Raw genomic sequence first — 22,067 nt, 5'->3', positions numbered from 1 at the left:
TTCTGTGATTGTATGTGGCCGTGATACTAAGGCAGATCTGGTAGAGTTAGATATGACTGAATTTGATGTTAGTATGGGTATGGACTGGCTAGCTTCCTGTTATGATAATGTTGACTGCCAGAATAAGGTGGTTCGCTTCCAGTTTCCCGGGGAGCCAGTTTTAGATTGGGCTGGAAATACAGCATCGCCGAAAGGTAAGTTTATTTCATACCTTAAGACAAAGAAATTGATTAGAAAGGGTTATATCTATCATCTGGTACGGGTGCAAGACTTGGACGCCGAGACGCCGACACTTCAATCAGTCCCCGTGATTAACGAGTTTCCAGATGTTTTCCCCGACGAGCTTCCAGGTCTTCCTCCAGAACGGGAGATAGATTTCTCTATTGATTTACTTCCAGACACTCAGCCTATCTCTATTCCTCCGTACAGAATGGCGCCTGCAGAGTTAAAGGAGTTGAAGGAGCAGCTGAAAGATTTGTTGGATAAGGGCTTCATCAGGCCCAGTACTTCGCCTTGGGGAGCCCCGGTATTATTTGTACGTAAGAAAGACGGGTCGCTGCGTATGTGTATTGACTATCGGCAGCTGAATAAGGTAACTATAAAGAATAAATACCCCCTCCCCAGGATTGATGATTTGTTTGACCAGCTGCAGGGCGCTAAGTGTTTTTCAAAGATAGATCTTCGATCCGGCTACCACCAGGTTCGAGTACGAGAGGCCGATATCCCTAAGACAGCTTTCCGGACCCGATATGGGCATTACGAGTTCAGGGTTATGTCTTTTGGGCTGACAAATGCTCCCGCAGTATTCATGGATTTGATGAACCGGGTATTCAGGCCATTCTTGGATATGTTTGTAATTGTATTCATTGATGATATCCTGGTTTATTCTTGGTCTGAGGCGGAGCACGCAGATCATCTGAGATCGGTATTAGGGGTACTCCGGCATCAGAAGTTATATGCGAAATTTTCTAAGTGCAAATTCTGGCTGTCTTCAGTGGCCTTCTTGGGGCATATTATTGCAGCTGATGGTGTCCGGGTGGACACACAGAAGATTGAGGCCGTGAAAAATTGGCCCAGACCTACGACGCCCACAGAGGTACGCAGTTTCCTGGGGTTAGCAGGTTATTACAGGAGGTTTGTGGAGAAGTTTGCTTCGATTTCAGCGCCTTTGACAAGGCTGACTCAGAAGGGAGCTAAGTTCCAGTGGTCTGACGCTTGTGAACGGAGCTTCCAGTTGCTGAAGGAGAAGCTGACTACAGCCCCAGTTCTGACTCTTCCAGAGGGACCGGACGGGTATGTTATTTATTGTGACGCTTCTGGCATGGGGTTAGGCTGTGTATTGATGCAGCACGGCAGAGTTATAGCGTATGCTTCCCGGCAGCTCAAAAAGCATGAGAAGAATTATCCTACCCACGATCTGGAGCTCGCAGCGGTAATTCATGCTCTGAAGATATGGAGACACTATTTATATGGCGTTCATGTGGATATCTATACTGATCATAAGAGTCTCCAGTATATTTTCAGGCAGAGAGAGCTTAATTTGCGACAGCGGAGGTGGCTAGAGCTTCTGAAAGATTATGATGTAGATATCTTGTATCATCCGGGCAAGGCTAATGTTGTTGCAGACGCGCTCAGTCGGAAGTCTATGGGCATTTTGGCCGATTTACAGCCAGACATGAGAGAGATAGCCCGTGATGTTCAGCAGTTGGCTAGTCTCGGGGTTCGTCTGGCCGATTCTGGAGATACCCAGATTTCTGTTCGAGGGGTTTCTGAGTCCTCCATCAGGGACGATATTAAAAGGCGTCAATATGAAGATCCTGTCTTAGCTCGATACAGGGACACAGCCTATGATAAGGAGGAGACTCCGTTCGAGTTTTCACCGGACGACACTTTGTTATACAGAGGCAGGCTGTGTGTACCTGATATTGCAGGCCTTCGGCAGCAGGTTATGAGCGAGGCACATTATGCTCGCTACTCGGTCCATCCTGGGTCTACAAAGATGTACCATGATCTCCGATGCTTATACTGGTGGGACGGCATGAAGCGGGATATTGCAGAGTTCGTCGCCCAGTGCCCTAATTGTCAGCAGGTCAAGATTGAGCATCAGAAGCCGGGTGGACTGTTGCAGGAGATGGAAATCCCAAATTGGAAGTGGGAGGTTATTAATATGGACTTCATTACAGGTTTGCCTCGCACTCCACGGAAGTATGATTCCATCTGGGTCGTTGTTGATAGGCTGACGAAATCAGCCCATTTTCTTCCCGTCAGGACTACTTATTCCGCCGAGGATTATGCCAGGCTCTATATTAGAGAGATTGTGAAGCTTCACGGAGTTCCTATATCTATTATCTCTGACAGAGGCGCCCAGTTTACGGCGCGTTTCTGGAGGTCGTTTCAGGAGGGTCTAGGGACTCAGGTGAGTCTGAGCACAGCCTTTCATCCTCAGAGCGACGGACAGGCCGAGCGCACTATACAGACGCTGGGGGATATGTTGCGGGCCTGCGTTATTGATTTCAGAGGCAGCTGGGATGATCACTTGCCATTGATTGAGTTTGCATATAATAACAGTTACCATTCCAGCATCCAGATGGCTCCGTACGAGGCTCTATATGGCAGGAATTGCAGATCGCCGATTGGCTGGTTTGATATTGGCGAGTCAGAGTTGATTGGCCCAGATATGGTCCAGCAGGCCGTGGATAAGGTAAAACTTATTCGAGAGCGACTGTTGGCAGCCCAGAGTCGACAGAAGTCATACGCGGATAAACGGCGTCGACCGTTGGAGTTTCAGGTAGGCGATTGGGTATTTCTGAAGGTATCGCCTATGAAAGGCGTGATGCGGTTCGGCAGAAAGGGTAAGCTCAGTCTGCGTTATATTGGGCCTTATCAGATTGTTCGGAAGGTTGGAAATGTCGCCTATGAGTTAGATTTGCCATCTCATTTGGAAGCGGTACATCCGGTATTCCATGTGTCTATGCTCCGCAAATGCATTGGTGACCCTTCCAGAGTATTCCCTGTTGATGATATTCAGGTGACGGAGCAGTTATCGTACGAGGAACAGCCCGTATCTATCTTGGATCGTCAGGTAAGGAGGCTCCGGAATAAAGATGTGGCCTCCGTTAAGGTACTGTGGCGGAATAATAACCGGGAGGAAATGACCTGGGAGTCTGAGGAAGAAATAAAGAAGAAATATCCTCAATTGTTCCCTATGCCCACAGGTAACATTAAATCCTGCTTAATTTCATTTCAATGTCAATCGTATGTCCTATGTGTTGTTTGTAAGCATGAACTCCCCCAAAGTATTTTCCAACCCTATAAGATTAATTTTACATTCGAGGACGAATGTTCTAAAGGGGGGGAGGATGTTATGACCCGTGTTTTCACACGTTTGGAAAGACTTGAATTATATTGGATTCTTGAGATATAAGGTCAATTTGATATTTTGTTGAACATAGGAGTTATGCACGAAAGAATAGAGTCATGAAGTGTGGGACAAGACTAAGGGTAAGTTTGGAATTTTGGAAATTTGTTCCGGTAATTACAAAATACGATCCACAAATTATTGGGCTTGTAAAATAAGAAGCAAATTTAAGGCCCAATGCATTGTAGTGGCCGGCCATGGTGGCCCAAGCCCAAAACTTTGTATTAAATTTCCATAAGATTAATTGGCATAATGGCCTTGATCCAAGCCCATTAAGTGGTCATGTGCTTGGTCATGTGACCAAGTCATTATAAGATATACATTAGAAGGTTCAAGACTTAGAAGCAAGATCAAAAAAATCAAGAACAACACAAAGAAAAAAAGAGGCTCTCGGGTTTGGCCATGGAAAAATAGCTATCCAAAATCTTGTTCCAAAAATTTTTCTTTTGTGATTTTCCTACTAAGTAAAGGTTCCTTTGCAACTTGGTATAGTTGGTTTGGAGTGGGGAGCATCCAATTCACCAAAGTGATCATATATCCAAGTGAAGAAAACTTGAAGAAAAGGTTAGAATTTCTACCTTTTATTTGTGTTATGAAGTTTTGATTGTGTTGTAGTTTATGGAAATGTGTTGATTGTATGAAGAAATGGAAGTTTGCAAAGTGGGTATGTAGTATATATGTATGGCCGTGTATATACATGTTGTATAGCCAAAAATGTATAGAATTCATGTTGTATTCTAGTTGTGAATGTGATGGAATTTATGTTGAGAACGAAAGTGGAATAAATTTGATTGGATGGAGAAAAATAGCATATGGCTGTGTGGTATATTTGACTTGGGAATGAAATGGATTAAGTTTGTTTAGAGTATTGGAGTGTTGTTGTAATGCTTGATATGTAAATGAAGTTAGAATGATATAAATTTGTATTGAATTGGAATGTAGAAACTTATGTCGTTTTAGTATGATTTTCCGACATTAAGGAAATGAAGTTGTTTGGTTGTGAATTATGGTGATCATTGATGAATTTGGAAGTTGGAAACTTATTATGAAGTTGGATGCCAAAGATTTGATGTTTTGCATAAGTTATGATTTTGGCGGAAAGTTGTATATTATGTATATCGAGTGTATATCTTAACGCAAACGATATGAAATGTATCTAGAACTATATGGTGATGATCTTGATTGTTGATGAATGTTGAATTATTGATATTAGTGAAAGTTTGGATTGAAATGAAGGTTATGTCAACTTGTGAGAAAAATGTCTAGTTGAAGGATATTTGTGTTCTTAATGTTCTTTGTTGATGTTAATGTTGTCGTTTGGGTTGTTGTTGATGATTTATAGCCGAGTTGAATTCTCGGGGTGTCATATGTATAGGGGAAGTGCTGCCGAAATTTCGGTAGCCAAATATGCTTAAAGTTGAAATAATGACATTAATAACTCACAATTGGTAAACTTGACCAATTGCAGTTTTTCGACGAAACGGGAAGTGAGTTTGGAAAGGCTTAAGGAGCGTGAAAGGTATGTAAAGCAAACCCAATTCTTCCCTTGGCATGCCCTTAGTGTATTAGGGTCGGATCCGGGCCTCGAAGGACCTCTTGGCCCTCAGAATCCGCAAGACAAAATTTCAGTTTTTCCTTCAGTAGAATTGAACCATTTTGATACGTTTTTTATGAAATTATGCAATTGTGCTCTAAATTACTCAGAAAGTCATAGGATGTCTATATAACCTTCGTAGATGATATTATGTGTTTAGAGGGCACAATTTGAGCCCGCCGCCTTATTTGTTCTGAGGCGGGCCCACTATTTACGTTTTTGCCCCTAATGTGTTAAAGCTTCCTTTTTAAGCAATTTTTGAAAGAAATGTTTTAATTACCCTACTAATCGCTTAACGAATATTATTTTAAATATTCTGTTAAATATTATAAATTATTTTGACACTCGGAATGACTTCGGGAAAGTTATACTTCTGTAATTTATTATGATATCCGAAATACATTTATTATGATTCCGTCCGACCCCATTGGATTTGTTTGTCTTTGATACGCTTCATCGAGTCTTTGAAAACATTTATTATATTTTTAAATTGCATTAGTCTCTCACTACTCCATTCGTGGATGTCCCAATGTTTCCCACACTGAGCCCGGGCCAGGATATGTCGTCAAGCGTAATTCTCTGCATTGTTCGCCGCGCCCCGATGTGAGGGGGCAGGTATACGCGTACATGGGTCTGTGGACTATGATGTGCCATGTCCGCCTATTCTGATCTGATCTGTTATGGCCATTCTGATATGACATTTTACGATACGGGGCCACGCCCCCTTTTCTGATTCCTCTGTATTGTGGCACCAGTGTCGGGAGGGTGACCACGTTCTGTCTGCCGAGTCCCGTGGCAGGGATCGGATATGATATGACATATGTTCCTGTACACATTCTGTCTGATTTGGAAATATGCATTTGACACTCTGGATTTTGTACCCATTTTCTGTAATCATTATGATTTGACTTCTGTGATTCCGCTTTACATATTCAGTACATATTTCGTACTGACCCCCTTTCTTCGGGGGCTGCGTTTTCATGCCGCGCAGGTACGGACGACAGGTTTGCTGATCCGCACGTTTAGGATCCCATTTCTGCTATTTTGGGGCGCTCTCTTCTACAGAGCCCATCTTTTGGTACAGTCTGTCACTGCTATCTGGATATGTGCTTTGTTCAGGGTATGACGGGGCCCTGTCCCGTCTTATGATTATGATATGTTCTGTAGAGGTCTGTGGATACATCTGTGTGGGTTCTGTACATATGTTTGGGATGTTTTGTTTTATGATAGCCTTATCGGCTCCTGTGTGCCAAATCTGCTCTTCTGCTAAATTCTGTAGCATCCACCAATGTTATTATTATTATATTATTATTCTGATAATATGCTAATTTAGGTATCGGGTACGTATAGGTGCCCAGCTAGGGTACTGGTCGCAGCCCACGGGGTTGGGTCGTGACACAATCACAATAATTAGAAATGGAACCAATACCTGGGGGAGATGATGCCTCAGACTGAGCTTTCTGAAATGGTGAAACAAATACTGGTACTTAGCCTTCATTTCCTTTTCAGCTTCCCAAGTCATTTCTTCAACATTATTATTTTTCCACAGAACTTTAACGGAAGCCACATCCTTAGTTCGCAATCGACGAACTTGTCTTTCCAATATAGCCACTGGGTCTCGTCGTGTGATAATTGCTCAGTCACCTAGATATCATCTATTGGTACAATTCTCGAGGGATCTTTTATAAACTTACGAAGCATGGACACATGAAATACTGGGTGCATTGACTCCAACTCAGAAGGTAATTCTAACTCATATGCAACCTTGCCTACTGTATGAATGATTCTATATGGCCCAATGTATCGAGGGATTAACTTACCCTTCTTGCCAAGTCTCCTACCTCGAACTCTAGCTTCCGCCGCCGATTATCTGCATATAAATTTTGTCGACTCTGTGCCGCTAATAACCTTTCTTGAATCACTTTCATTTTATCAACTCCTTGTTGTATTATGTCTGGGCCTATTAGCTGATTTTCTCTAACATCAAACCATCCTATAGGTGATCTACGTCTCCGCCCGTATAAAGCCTCATAAGGAGGCATCTAGTTACTCGAATGGTAAATGTTATTATATGCAAAATCAATAAGAGGCAAATGATTACCCCAGCTACCTCAGAAGTCAATTACATGAGCTCTCAGCATGTCCTCAAGTGTTTGTATAGTACGCTCCGCTTGTCCATCTGTCTGCGGATGAAATGCAGTACTAAGACTCACCTGACTCCCCAATCCATTCTGAAAGATCTCTAAAAGCTTGTTGTGAACTGTGCCCCTCTGTAAAAAATAATGGCTGTAGGAACACCATGAAGTCGTATAATCTCTCTAAGATAGAACTTTCCATAATCTTCTGCTGAATAAGGAGTTCTGACCGGCAGGAAGTGGCTAACTTTGTAAGCCTATCAACTATGACCCATATTAAATCATACTTTCGCTGAGTACGGGCCAACCCTGTAATGAAATCCATATTGATTACCTCTTATTTCCATGTCAAAATCTCCACAGCCTATAATAAACCTCTGGCTTCTGGTGCTCTATCTTGACTTGCTGATAATTCTGACACTGAACGACAAATTCTGCTAGATCTATTTTCATACCATCCCACCAATACACTTCCTTGAGATCATGATACATCTTTGTTGTGCCTGGGTGGATAGAATAGCGAGAATAGTGGGCTTCCCCCATAACTTACTGACGAAGCCCTGCGATATCAGGAACACATAATCTATCTCGATACCTTAGTACTCTATCTCCTGTGAGCGCGAAGGGTATCTTTTCTTTCTGAGGAGCTGTATCTCGGTAGTGCACTGAAATTGGATCCTCGTACTGACACTTCTTTATCTCAGCTACTAAAGATGACATCGCTATATCCTGAACTGTAACTCTTATATCACTTGAGTCCAACAATCGAACTTTAAGGTTAGCTAACTGACAAACTTCATGGACCATCTCTCTTTTCTCCGACTGCACATATGACAGGACACCTATGGATTTACGACTAAGGGCATTAGCTACTACATTAGCCTTCCCAAGATGGCAAAGAAAATCAATGTCAGTCTTTTAACAACTCAAGCCATCGCCTCTGACCTAAGTTCATGTCCTTCTGCTTAAAGATGTACTAGAGGCTCTTATGGTTGGTATAGATATCAACATCAACACCGTATACGTAGTGTCTCCACATCTTCAAGGCATGGATCACCACAACTAACTCAAGATCAGAAGTTGGATAATTCTTCTTGTGTTTCTTCTGTTGCCTGGAGGCATAGGCGACAACCTTGTTGTGCTACATTAATACACGACCCAAACCAATACCTGAGGTATCACAATATATCACATAGCCATATGTGTCTTCGGGAAGAGTTAAGATGGGTGCTCAGGTCAGCTTGTCCTTCAATATCTAAAAATTCTGCTCCCATGCATCCGTCTATTGGAACTTAGCTGATTTCTGAGTCAGCTTGGTCAACGGGCTGAAAGAGAAGGAAATCCCTCTACGAACCTCTTATAATATCCTGCCAGACCCAAGAAACTAAGGCGTCGTGGGCCTTGGTCAATTCCTCACAACCTCAATCTTTTGAGTATCCACTCTAGTACGTTTATCTAAAATGATATGCCCAAAAAAAGCCACAGAGTTTAGCCAGAACTCACACTCCGAAAACTTGCATATAACTCTCTATCTCAAAGAACTCTAAGCACTGCACGTAGATGATCTACATGCTCAGCCTCTGATGGTGTATAAACCGGAATATCATCTATAAACACGATCAAGAACTGATCTTGGAAGGGTATGAATACACGATTCATTAAGTCTATAAATACGGTTGGAGCATGAGTTAACCCGAATGACGGAACTCATAATGCCCATATCTAGTCCTGAATGTCGTCTTCAAAATGTCTTCCTCCTTTACCCTAACCTGATAATATCCCGATCTCAAATCTATCTTTAAGAAATATATGACACCATGCAGCTGATCAAATAGGTCATCAATCCTTGGAAGCAAATACTTATTTTTTATAGCCACTTTATTCGATTGCCTGTAATCAATGCATATCCGCAAAGAGCCATCTTTCTTTCTTTCAAATAATACAGGTACTCCACATGGCGATGTACTTGGCGTAATAAATCCCTTCTCGAGTAAATCTCTTAACTGTTCCTTCAATCCCTTCAACTCTAAAAGTGCCATTCTATAAGGAGGAATAAATATTGGCTGAGTATCTGGTAATAGATCAATAGTGAAATCAATCTCCCGCTCTAGCAGAATGCCTGGAAACTCATCTAGAAACACCTCTGGGAACTCATTTGTTACACCCCGTAGTTTCATATGTTGAGATTCGAGCTACCTTTCAGGTGGTATGTGAAATGATATGCTTTTATCTTATAGTTATGAGGGTTTAAGTTCATCAAATAAGCCATGGGACGATTGGAGAAAGAATATCTTTTAGTATATGTGAAGTTTTGAAAGAACCAAAGGAAATGACCATTATTAAGTATGATTAATGATAAATATCATGTATGGAGAGTTTCAGAAGATTCTGGGATCAAGTAAATCGAAGAAAATAAGTTTGTCGAAAATTTGGAAAAAGGTTGGCAGAATTTTGGATAGAATTTTGGGACAACTTTCGAGGGGTATATCTCCAGGTATATTAGGAGTTTTAAGGTGTTTCAAAAGCCTAAAATGAATCTCGTCGAGTCTAGTTTCCAACACAACAAACTGCTCGTCAAAAAGACATCGGAGTAGGGAGTTATGGCCATTTTATGATAACCCATCCAAGCTGTCAAATGGCTTCCGCGGGTCCCACTTTAGAAAGTTGGTGGAATCGACTTATAAGGGATACGAAAACTCTATCAACCCCATTTTTTCATCATTTTACACTCTCATGAGCTCCAGAAATCTCCCAACACATTCCCCAAATATTTATAGCCCATTAAATCAAGAATTTAACAAGATTACACCAAACTAGTCCATGAAAGGGGAGATGCTGCCCGAATTTTGATAGATTCTAAAAGGATTTTAATTAAAGGCTTGAGACAAGTGTGCGATGGTGAGTCTAACAATAGTAAGAATGGTTTTATATGTAGATTACGAGACTACGAACGATTGTAAATAGATTGCAAGATAGGAGGTAGGTTGGAATGTCGAGAAGTGAGTTTCCAGGTATTGTTAAGGCTAAACCTTTCTTTCTTAAGGCATGATTCCTTTGTTGTGAACCTGTACATGATATCTTCAATGACCTTGTTTCTAAAAGTACCAAAGCTTATAGGTCACGATGTTCTTATGATATCATTGAGCTCGTTTCATGACTATAGATGTTATTCATTATTGTTGATCTCATCTTATGATCTTGTTCCTTCAAGGTGAGATATGTTCATGATGATAGTTCCATAATGTTAATCGGAGGTTACTGAACTTATCACTCTGATGCGTTTAGAAATGTGTACTTAGGTAATGTCTTGTGGGACATAAATAGAGTACTAGCAGAGGATCCCAAATAAGGTATTTGATGTTAGAAGAGATGCTTATGATTGATCTCAGAGTCTGGTTAATGTTCAGTTAAGCGATAAGAGGTCCTTATGGCCCAGAATTGTGCTTATAAGACTTATGTGATCGTGTATGCTATAACGAACAAGTGATGGCCATGAGAAGTCTATAGAGATTACTCTGGGAGACAAGGTCATGATGGTGATTATAATTACCACTAGTCTACGACCAGTTGGGCAGATATATATTTACCACCATGCTACGGCTGGTGGGATAGTTATTACCACCGTGTTACGACCGGTCGGGCAGTTACCACTGATCAGTTGGGCAGTTATCACCAGGACGATAAGAAGTCAGAGGCACAGTATGATACATAGATGTAGTTAAAGATATGAGAGTATAAATACATATGCGTACTAGATTCTCATTAGCAAGCTAGATGTGCCGAGTCGATTCTTATCCTTCTTCTTTGCAGCATATGTTTATTATGTTACATTTCTGCCTAACATACTAGGTACATTATCTTTTGTCACGACCCAAACCGGAGGGCTGCGACTGACACCCATGACCCTACTCAGTTGAGTGCCATACAACCATTCCATCCATGAGTCACAACCTTTTGTGAACCTTTAATCTACGAAATAACGCTTCCATCAAGTGAATTGTTTTTCAATAAAACTCTCTCGTCAAATCAGGCACTTCTCCCTTATCGTTAATTCAAAGAAAACATTTATTCACAATAAAATCTTTAAAAAACAGATCGACCTATATGGTCGCTTTACACAACTGTCGACATCTCGACGCACTATCCACAAGACACTGTCTGTAAAGGTCTGTAACATACACGAGATACCATAACATAAGTACTTTGACTCGACAACACTCCGAACTGAGATGGAGCTCACCAATCCAGCAGATAACCTGGGAATACCCTATAGCCAATGTCTTCTACTCATCTGTAAACACCTGCGGGGCATGAAACGCAGTGCCCCCAGGCAAAGGGACGTCAGTACGAACAAGGTACCGAGTATGTAAGGCATAACTGAAACAATATATCTCAACTCGCAGGATAAAAAAGTAACAGACTCAATTTGTACCTGAAACCAACTCTGATAAACATGTATGTGCATATGAACTTTTGATGCAGCATGAGTATATATATATATATATATATATATATATATATATATATATGAAGTATGTCTTCGCCCTGCTCGCAGCCTCTTCGGGCATAATTGTCACGACCCAACTCCGTAGGCCGCGACTAGTGTCCGTGCTGGACACCCCAAACATACCCAATAACCCAAACCAGTATATTAGCAGAATATATTTAAATGCAAAAGTCAATTGTCGATATTAAGTATCATAGATGCACAGACATAGTACAGGGAAGCCGATGAGGCTGTCACAGATCATATCATCCCCAAAACATATACAGAACCCACACAAGTATGTCTACAGACCTCTACAGAACATAACAAAATCATAAGACGGGACAGGACCCCGTCATACCCCTGAACAACATACATAAGTACAATAGCAGCAGACTGTACCAACATATAGGCTCTGGACAAAAGAGCACTCCCAAAATAGCAGAATAGATGTCCTAGGCAGGCGGGTCAGCAAATCTGTCGTCTGTACCTGCGCGGCATGAAAACGCAGCCCCCGAAGAAAGGGGGTCAGTACGAAATATGTACTGAGTATGTAAAGCACGAAACGTAGTAAACAAAGTCATAATCGAAGCAGAAGGTACAGAAGATGAACGGAATATCCAGAATAGCAAAATGCTGATCATAAAACATAAATAGTATTTGCAGAAAATGTATGTCATACCTGGTCCCATTACAGAACAAAATCATAACCGGAACAGAACGTACAGAAAAGTGAGTGTGATGTCCAGAATATCAAATACATATTTTCAAAACATAAAGAGTGTGTACCGAAATATATGCCACATCATATCCGGCCTCTGCCAAGGGACTCGGCAGACAGAACGTGGTCACCCCCTGACACTGGTGCCACAACACATAAGGATCAGAAAAGGGGAAATACCCCGCAACATAGCATAACATATCAGATCATATCATATCATATCAGAATAGTGTACATGGCACAGCATACTCCACAACCCATGTACTTGTATACCTGCCCCCTTACATCGAGGCACGGTGAACAATGCAGTGGAAGACGCTTGAGAACATATCCTGGCCCGGGCTCAGTGTGGGAAACATTAAGGCATCCACGAATGGAGTAGTGAGAAACTAAATGCAATAAAAATACCATATATTTCCAGAGACTCAATGAGGCATATCGAATGACAAATCAAACCAATGAAATCGGACAGAATCATAGTAAGTGTATGTCGTATGTCATAATGAGTTACGGAAGAATAATCCTTCTGGGATCATTTTCATATTCCAAAATAGTTTACCAGACTCGAGGGAATCATTAAAACAATCTTCCTTAGTAGTTAAAAGGATAGTTAAAACGTTTCATTTTATATTGTTCGAAAATAAGGCAATAGTACACTAAAAGGCAAAGCGGGAATAGTGGGAGACTAAATGAGACACAAAATATCATACCTTTACAGAGATTCAATAAAATATTTAGAATAAGTATCATTGGTAGTTAGAAGAGTAGTTAAGGCATTTCCTTTAGAACCGCTTGAAATTAAGTTATAAACACAAAAAGGGTAAAGTTGGAAATAGTGGGCCCACCTCGGGACAATCGAAGCGGTGGGCTCAAATTACGTATATTAAGCTTATGGTGTCACCTACGGAGGTCCTAGGGACATTTCATAACTTTCTAGACAATTTGCGAAAGTTTACACAATTCTGTAACAAAGCATACTTATAGGGTTTAGTTCCATTGAATGAAAAAAGGGACAATTTCAAACGCGGATTCCGAAAGACAGAATATTTTCCGAGGCTCGAATCCGATCCTAGTACATCTAGGACATGCCAAAAGAAGAATCGGGATAGCTTTACATACCTTTTATGCTTTTTACGCCTTTCCAAGTTCACTTCCCGTTTCGTCCAAAATCTACAAATGGTCACATTTAACAAATGTTAACCCTAAGCCTTTAAGACTTAAATATCAAATCAACACTTTTCTACAGAAATTTGGGCAGCATTTCCCCTATACATATAGCATCCCCGAGAATTCAACTCGGCCAAAACAATCAACAACAACCCAATAACAACACTAACAACAACAACAATAACTACAAGACACAATATGGCACAACTAGTTCCCTTTCCAACATAGTGCGATACTTCCATTTCAACTTCAAATTTCCAAACCAATCTCAAGGGTTTCACATTCATCATTAATCAAGATCATCACAATATAATTTGGAAGCATTTCATATCAATTCCACAAAATATTCACAAGATATACACAATATACAAATTTTTCACCAAAGTCACAATTCCACCAAAACTTCTAATCTTTAACAAACATTTTCATAACATGTTTCTATCTTCCAACTTCATCAACAATCATCATAATATACACCTTAACGACTTCATTTCCACAATATCATAAAATCATACTAAAATGACATAAACTTCTACATTCCATTTCAATACCAACTTAAACCATTTTACTTTCATTTACATTGCAAGGATCACAACAACACAACTAACATATTAAACAACATTAATTCATTTCCATTTCAATTTCCATGTACCACACGGCCAACACCTATATTTCCAACTTCAACCAAATTCATTCAACTTTCATTTCCAATATAAATTCCACCATAACCACAACTAGAATACAACATAAAATTCAACTCACCATATGTATACAACATATATACACACACGGCTAGCTCCATACATACACCCCCACTTTGCAAACTTTCTTATTTCCATAATTTCTACTCATTTCCATATACTACAACATAAACCAACCTTCATAACATAGTAAGGAGGGATAAATTCTTACCTTTTCTCTTCAACTTCTTCACTTAACCCAAGTGTGAGATTGATGGAACAAGTGCTCTATTCTCCCAAACAATTGCACCAAGTTGTAGAGGACACTTAATTTAGTAGGAATTCAACAAGAAAATAATTTTAGAGTCATGATTTTTTAGGGTGATTTTTCTATGGCCAACCCGAAATGGCTCTTATGTTTGCTCTTGGTTTTTCTCCTTTCTCTTCTTTCTTTGCTTCTTGAAAATTCTATTAGATAATGACCATTTATAATTAATTAGCACATGGAAATATTCATTAAAGCCATGGGTTGGGCCTCACTTGGCCGGCCACCCCTTAAACATTTGGCCTAAATTTTCATTTTATTTTTTTGGGCCAACCCGGTTGGTCCCGAGTTGGGCATAGCCCACTGACCTTTCGACCTTCAAACGTCCATATCTCCTTGTACCGACGTCACCTAGGAACCCACGACCTATGGTTGGAAAGCTAATTCAATTATATATAACTTCTATCTCTTGGTATGTTTCCAAATTCCAAACTTATAATACCGTTTTTGCCCCTCCAAGTCAGGTCACCCGGAGACGTTTTCTTAAAAATATTCGTTTGGAGGGCTTCCACTTTGATTTGGCCCAAGGGTCCTTCATGAGTTGTGTTTAACTTTACATATGTGATTCATATAGCTTGTCACATGTTCCAAAAAAAATCTTGATGTGTGGGCCCCACCTCAGCTTACAAATAATCCGACGTTCAAAAATACGGGATATAACATCCTCCCCCCCTTTAGAACATTCGTCCTCGAATGTTAGATTAGTCTTATAGGGTTTGTAAGTACTTCGGGGGAGTTTCTTTTTATGGTCGGCTCATATGATACACATTCATTATTGAATATAACCAAGTTAGGATATTTCTTCTTCATTTCCTCTTCAGTTTCCCAGGTCATCTCTTCCCTGTTATCGTTCTGCCACAACACCTTAACGGAAGCTACATCTTTATTCCGCAATCTCCTTACCTGGCAATCCAGAATGGCTACATGCTGCTCTTCGTACGATAGTTCCTCCGTCACCCGAGTATTATTTGCTGGAAATATTCTAGGAGGACCACCGACACATTCGCGGAGCATAGATACATGAAATGCCGGACGTACCGCTTCCAAATCAGATGGTAAATCTAACTCGTAGGCGACATTCCCAATCTTTCAAATAATCTGATAGGGTCCGATATATCGCGGACTGAGCTTACTCTTTTTGCCGAATCGCATTACGCCTCTCATAGGCGATACTTTCAAAAATACCCAATCGCCGACCTGGAACTCTAAGGGTCGACGTCGTTTGTCAGCATACGATCTCTGTCGACTCTGGGCTGCTAATTGTCTTTCTCGGATGAGTTTCACCTTATCAACGGCCTGCTGGATCATATCGGGACCGATTAACTATGTTTCGCCAATATCGAACCAGCCGATCGGTGACCTGCATTTTCTGCCATACAAAGCCTCGTATTAAGCTAGAATCGTAGCTATCATTATAAGCAGACTCGATCAACGGCAGATGATCGTCCCGGCTACCTCTGAATTCAATAATACGGGCCCGCAACATATCTTCTACCGTCTGTATAGTGTGCTCGGCCTGTCCGTCCCTCTGAAGATGGAATACTGTGCTCAGACTTACCTGAGCCCCTAATCCTTCCTGAAAACAAATCTCCAGAAATTAGTCGTAAATTGAGCACCTCTGTCAGTGATGATAGATATAGGAACTCTGCCATATCCCATTTCATGCCATCCGACCAATATAGACATCTGAGGTCATGGTATATTTTAGTGGATTCAGGATAAACAGAATACCGAACATTATGCGCTTCGCCCATAATTGGCTGTCGCAGCCCTGCAACGTTAGGCACACATAATCTTCCTCTGTATACTAATACCCTACCAGGTGAGACCTCAAAATGGGTCCTTTCCTTATCAAAGGTTGTATCACTGTACCATACCGGAATAGAATCCTCGAACTGGCGCTGTTTTACCTCTTCCATAATCGATGATTCAGCAACTTCTCGGACAAAAATTTCAGTATCTTCTAAATCGACCAAATGGACTCCAAGGCTAGCTGACTGATGAGTTTTACAAACCAATTCTTTGTTTCTGAGTGTACGCCGGTCAAGCCGTCCATAGATTGACGACTAAGTGCGTCTGCCACAACGTTAGCTTTTCTAGGGTGGTACAAAATATTAACATCATAATCTTTCAATAATTCAAACCATCTTCTCTGCCGCGAATTCAGCTCCTTTTTCTTAAAATATATATACTGGAGGCTCTTAGGGTCCATGTAAATATCAACGCGGACCCCATGTAAGTAATGCCGCCATATCTTTTCTTTCTAACCTACAACTTGATTTTCTCCGTACGAGACCTTAACAGAATCACAATTATATAGTACACAACCTTATCCGATAGCTGGCACTCAAGTAATATAATTAATGTAGCTGTTTTTTCTTTATTTTTAGCAATCTAATCCGTCTCAGCTCGTGTGACCCCTATAAAGTTTCTTACCTTTCCACATATCCTAATTCCCTTTTAGGTTGCCCCGAATTTCCTATTCGTCTCTAATATCTATGTTTGCGAAAATTTTGTACATTCCCCAGGGGGTCACCCATCCCAGAATTGCTCTGGCCCTGGCACGCTTAACCTTACAACTTTAATGCATTTAAGCACGTTAAGGCCGGTATAATTACACCAATTGCCCCGCACGTCCTTTGTCACGTAATTTAAGACAAGTCGGGGTCTTGACAGCTTTTCAGAACGTTCTCGTAGCGGGTCCCACCCCGTCCTAGCGAGAATTCTTTTATTTTTCTGACTATATAGTTACCGTGTTGCCCCCTGTACGCCTTCAATATTTACCTCCATGTATATATTATATATATATATATGAGTCATGAGCGAACCACTCAATTCCCGACTGCTTGTCATACACTTTGTATTCTTTCAATTAGAGAAAACTTGATCGTTGGACATTTTTGTCCTTCCACATATTTTGCCCTTCACATGGGCTGTGCTAAAGCAAAATGGGGTTGGAACATATTTCTAGTCCATTTAAATAAATTGCGAATTTGCTACTCATATATGCTTTTTCGAGATAAAAATTTTCCAAACAAGGATAATGCTTCTTACGAATGACATGAAGGGTATCTCTTAAACTTTAATCCAACATAGTAGATTTACCCTATCAGTATCGACCTTCAAGACATGTTAAGAATTTATATCTCATTTTCCTCTTCATATTCCTAGAAAAATTTAGGCAGAGGTTCCTCTGTATTTCTTACTATCCCAAAACCTGTACACAGGAAATACCAACCATGCCTCACAGGGCCAACACATATACGTATATACGTATCATATCATATCGCGTCATAGCCACACGGGGCTAACAATTTCAAATAAAGGTATAAAGATGCCGAGGCTTACCTCACATGCCCAACTCAAACTGCACCTGCTACACTTTCCTGTTTATTTTTCTTTCCAATCTTCAACTTTCATGTTTCAATCGTATTTCAAACACCTTACCCAGCATACATCTTTCATACCATTACCTACCTATGTACTGTGTAGCTTCCAATATCATCAGTCGCTGTCTTACGTCGATACTGTTCTCCAGCTGAAATTAGAGGTTTGTAAAAAGGAATTCATTTCCTACAGCTGGCTCTATCGCACGATCTAAGATTCAAAGAAAAGTAACACCCTAAATGTCCTGTAGCCTCCTGTTTATAGATGTGGTGCACAACACACCGATAAACAAGACTCTACTCGACACGGTCTGTAGACACTCCGAGGACGAACCGCTCTGATACCACTTTTGTCACGACCCAACTCCGTAGGCCGCGACTAGTGTCTGTGCTGGACACCCCAAACGTACCCAATAACCCAAACCAGTATATTAGCAGAATATATTTAAATCCAAAAGTCAATTGTCGATATTAAGTATCATAGATGCACAGACATAGTACAGGGAAGCCGATGAGGCTGTCACAGATCATATCATCCCCAAAACATATACAGAACCCACACAAGTATGTCTACAGACCTCTACAGAACATAACAGAATCATAAGACGGGACAGGACCCCGTCATACCCCTGAACAACATACATAAGTACAATAGCAGCAGACTGTACCAACATATAGGCTCTGGACAAAAGAGCACTCCCAAAATAGCAGAATAGATGTCCTAGGCAGGCGGGTCAGCAAATCTATCGTCTGTACCTGCGCGGCATGAAAACGCAGCCCCCGAAGAAAGGGGGTCAGTACGAAATATGTACTGAGTATGTAAAGCACGAAACGTAGTAAACAAAGTCATAATCGAAGCAGAAGGTACAGAAGATGAACGGAATATCCAGAATAGCAAAATGCTGATCATAAAACATAAATAGTATTTGCAGAAAATGTATGTCGTACCTGGTCCCATTACAGAACAAAATCATAACCGAAACAGAACCTACAGAAAAGTGAGTGTGATGTCCAGAATATCAAATACATATTTTCAAAACATAAAGAGTGTGTACCGAAATATATGCCATATCATATCCGGCCCCTGCCAAGGGACTCGGCAGACAGAACGTGGTCACCCCCCGACACTGGTGCCACAGCACATAAGGATCAGAAAAGGGGAAATACCCCGCAACATAGCATAACATATCAGATGGCCATATCAGATCATATCATATCATATCAGAATAGTGTACATGGCACAGCATACTCCACAACCCATGTACATGTATACTTGCCCCCTCACATCGAGGCACGGTGAACAATGCAGTGGAAGACGCTTGAGAACATATCCTGGCCCGGGCTCAGTGTGGGAAACATTAAGGCATCCACGAATGGAGTAGTGAGAAACTAAATGCAATAAAAATACCATATATTTCCAGAGACTCAATGAGGCATATCGAATGACAAATCAAACCAATGAAATCGGACAGAATCATAGTAAGTGTATGTCGTATGTCATAATGAGTTACGGAAGAATAATCCTTCTGGGATCATTTTCATATTCCAAAATAGTTTACCAGACTCGAGGGAATCATTAAAAGAATCTTCCTTAGTAGTTAAAAGGATAGTTAAAACGTTTCATTTTATATTGTTCGAAAATAAGGCAATAGTACACTAAAAGGCAAAGCGGGAATAGTGGGAGACTAAATGAGACACAAAATATCATACCTTTACAGAGATTCAATAAAGTATTTAGAATAAGTATCATTGGTAGTTAGAAGAGTAGTTAAGGCGTTTCCTTTAGAACCGCTTGAAATTAAGTTATAAACACAAAAAGGGTAAAGTCGGAAATAGTGGGCCCACCTCAGGACAATCGAAGCGGTGGGCTCAAATTACGTATATTAAGCTTATGGTGTCACCTACGGAGGTCCTAGGGACATTTCATAACTTTCTAGACAATTTGCGAAAGTTTACACAATTCTGTAACAAAGCATACTTATAGGGTTCAGTTCCATTGAATGAAAAAGGGACAATTTCAAACGCGGATTCCGAAAGACAGAATATTTTCCGAGGCTCGAATCCGATCCTAGTACATCTAGGACATGCCAAAAGAAGAATCGGGATAGCTTTACATACCTTTTATGCTTTTTACGCCTTTCCAAGTTCACTTCCCGTTTCGTCCAAAATCTACAAATGGTCACATTTACCAAATGTTAACCCTAAGACTTTAAGACTTAAATATCAAATCAACACTTTTCTACAGAAATTTGGGCAGCATTTCCCCTATACATATAGCATCCCCGAGAATTCAACTCGGCCAAAACAATCAACAACAACCCAATAACAACACTAACAACAACAACAATAACTACAAGACACAATATGGCACAACTAGTTCCCTTTCCAACATAGTGCGATACTTCCATTTCAACTTCAAATTTCCAAACCAATCTCAAGGGTTTCACATTCATCATTAATCAAGATCATCACAATATAATTTGGAAACATTTCATATCAATTCCACAAAATATTCACAAGATATACACAATATACAAACTTTCCACCAAAGTCACAATTCCACCAAAACTTCTAATCTTTAACAAACATTTTCATAACATGTTTCTATCTTCCAACTTCATCAACAATCATCATAATTTACACCTTAACGACTTCATTTCCACAATATCATAAAATCATACTAAAATGACATAAACTTCTACATTCCATTTCAATACCAACTTAAACCATTTTACTTTCATTTACATTGCAAGGATCACAACAACACAACTAACATATTAAACAACATTAATTCATTTCCATTTCAATTTCCATGTACCACACGGCCAACACCTATATTTCCAACTTCAACCAAATTCATTCAACTTTCATTTCCAATATAAATTCCACCATAACCACAACTAGAATACAACATAAAATTCAACTCACCATATGTATACAACATATATACACACACGGCTAGCTCCATACATACACCCCCACTTTGCAAACTTTCTTATTTCCATAATTTCTACTCATTTCCATATACTACAACATAAACCAACCTTCATAACATAGTAAGGAGGGATAAATTCTTACCTTTTCTCTTCAACTTCTTCACTTAACCCAAGTGTGAGATTGATGGAACAAGTGCTCTATTCTCCCAAACAATTGCACCAAGTTGTAGAGGACACTTAATTTAGTAGGAATTCAACAAGAAAATAATTTTAGAGTCAAGATTTTTGAGGGTGATTTTTCTATGGCCAACCCGAAATGGCTCTTATGTTTGCTCTTGGTTTTTCTCCTTTCTCTTCTTTCTTTGCTTCTTGAAAATTCTATTAGATAATGACCATTTATAATGAAATAGCACATGGAAATATTCATTAAAGCCATGGGTTGGGCCTCACTTGGCCGGCCATCCCTTAAACATTGGGCCTAAATTGTCATTTTATTTATTTGGGCCAACCCGGTTGGTCCCGAGTTGGGCATAGCCCACTGACCTTTCGACCTTAAAACGTCCATATCTCCTTGTACCGACGTCACCTAGGAACCCACGACCTATGGTTGGAAAGCTAATTCAATTATATATAACTTCTATCTCTTGGTATGTTTCCAAATTCCAAACTTATAATACCATTTTTGCCCCTCCAAGTCAGGTCACCCGGAAACGTTTTCTTAAAAATATTCGTTTGGAGGGCTTCCACTTTGATTTGGCCCAAGGGTCCTTCATGAGTTGTGTTTAACTTTACATATGTGATTCATATAGCTTGTCACATGTTCCAAAAAAAATCTTGATATGTGGGCCCCACCTCAGCTTACAAATAATCCGACGTTCAAAAATACGGGATATAACAATAATAGCATAATGGCTCCTTCGGACAGCCCCTTCGGGCATCATAATCATCGTATACCAGCTGATCAGGCGGTTTGTGTATATAACACCTTATCCCTTTTTTCCTTCCCCATGAAATGATGTCGTGCATGTATGTAAATATGCAAATGCATGAAAATCTTGGGAAACCATCAAAAGACTCCCTTCGGAGCAACTTTAATGCAAAATGGGAACTTCTTCCCCTTTTCTTAAAAATGGGAACTTCTTCCCCTTTTCATTTATCTCCTTCGAGACTTAAAATCAGACATGAAATACATATGAATAAGGTAACCTTATGAATGTCC

The sequence above is a fragment of the Lycium barbarum genome, chromosome 5, assembly GCF_019175385.1.
Source record: "Lycium barbarum isolate Lr01 chromosome 5, ASM1917538v2, whole genome shotgun sequence".
Taxonomy (NCBI): Eukaryota; Viridiplantae; Streptophyta; class Magnoliopsida; order Solanales; family Solanaceae; genus Lycium; species Lycium barbarum.
Note: the sequence above shows the minus strand (reverse complement) of the source record.